The sequence below is a fragment of the Chenopodium album genome, chromosome 20, assembly GCF_948465745.1.
Source record: "Chenopodium album chromosome 20, dcCheAlbu1.1, whole genome shotgun sequence".
Classification (NCBI taxonomy): domain Eukaryota; kingdom Viridiplantae; phylum Streptophyta; class Magnoliopsida; order Caryophyllales; family Amaranthaceae; genus Chenopodium; species Chenopodium album.
The window spans coordinates 39,975,011-39,976,756 of record NC_137853.1 but is presented as its reverse complement, the minus strand read 5'-3'; the positions used below and the strand labels follow the sequence as shown (position 1 = coordinate 39,976,756).

General features: G+C 38.4%; 1 long non-coding RNA gene across 1 annotated transcript; it reads right to left on the bottom strand.

Moving 5' to 3' along the window:
* Positions 1 to 723: 723 nt before the first annotated feature.
* On the bottom strand, positions 724 to 1,219 carry LOC145597639 (uncharacterized). The gene is made up of 3 exons (XR_014103379.1): positions 1,150 to 1,219; positions 927 to 1,049; positions 724 to 838 (listed from the first exon to the last, which is right to left on the bottom strand). It is a non-coding gene; the product is annotated as an uncharacterized LOC145597639 (long non-coding RNA).
* Positions 1,220 to 1,746: the final 527 nt, after the last annotated feature.

Below are 1,746 nucleotides of genomic sequence, written 5' to 3'. Positions count from 1 at the left end.
TAAATTGCAATATGAAAATGGCCCAAGGAAATGGCAAACAAATACTCAAACAAAAAAATGGGCCCAAGGAAATAGCAACCAAATGCTCAAACAAAAAAATGGGCCCAAGGCAATAGCAACCAAATGCTCAAACAAAAAAATGGGCCCAAGGCAATAGCAACCAAATGCTCAAACACAAAAAATGGGCCCAATAATTACTCCACGCATATTACTAAACTGAAAGAGATTGAGTACTATTTGGTCCGAAATAAAGCATGAAACTAACTCGTTTTCCTTTTTACGAACATAATAACACCCCTATACGTCAAATGGATTACCTATTCGTTAACTATGGAAAATAACTAAATTCAGCAAAAATCTAATAAATGAGCCGACTGAACCAAATTACCAACGAATAAAGTACTAAAATCATCAATAGTGTACACTCGGGCTTCAGATAGCAGCACTCAGGTGTTGTAACGAAAAAAATTAAGGGAAGAAAAAAACTACTCATACAAACAACAACTAATCTACTGCAATTGTAAATGAAAGATAAGGGAAATAGTACCCCATCAATACCGTACGCATACCATGTCCGAGACCATGATCACAACCCTTCTCAACCTTGAAATGTTGTTCAATATAACCACCAATTCCTCAAATACAGCTCCCTAGAACCAACAACATAAATGTCAGTACAAATCAATTACAGGAGTAGATCAAATGGTGGTGGGTATGAACTCACTTCAGATGTGATCGTACTCATTGCTGGAGAACCCGTACTATGTAACACCACTCTTACGGAACAATTCTTGAGAATCAACACCCAATCTACTAGAGTCGGACAGTTATCTCCAACCTGGGAAACAAAAAAGCAATTCTTTTTTCAACAACGACAACAACAGCAATCAAATACATGACAAATGAATCCGAACAGATAGGCTCACATGCGAGACAATAGCCATTACACGGCAACAACCATCAATAAAGAAAGATTTCACTAGGTCCATGAAGGGGAACACGCCTTCATTTGGGAATGCTGCACCCCCCGGGAATGTTACAAATACGGCCTGTGAACAAAATACCCCATGGTCACCATTACTAACATTTACAAATTACTATAAACAAAAGAAAAAGAACTGCATAATACCCCATGGTCATCATACTCACCAACGAGAAGGGGTACTTAACAAGGCCCCAACCAGAGTTCGAAGGAAACCGGGCAATAATATCACTCACCTACATAGAATTGAATAACCAAATAATTTACAAACTCTAACAAATATACAAAACTAGCCAAGGTTAATACAATTACAAAGCACCATTGTCTAAAATGTAAATTACCAATTTCACATAAACAAAAGCGTCACAGTACATCCACCTGCAACTAATGAACACCTGTTATGAGATCAACAACATGGAACTTAAACAAACATAATAACAAGTACGACTATATATACCTCCTTATTTTTCCCACTTCAAAGCCTACCAAAACCACCAAACCGGTTGGATTGCGACCATTCAACTTCATTAAATCGGTATCTAGTTCACAGTCCCAACTACACATCGCCGATCGATCAGATTCCCGTGCCTTGTACTGTCTCAGGTTCTTAGTGTTCGACATGCGTCTCGGAGCACGGTTGTTACTTTTTAAAGCAACAGAAGCAGTCATAGCCTGTTAAGAAGCCATATCCAAAATACTTAAGTCTCCAAGACGAAATTCCACGTGAAACACACATCCTATAAGCCTACATTACCTCGACACGT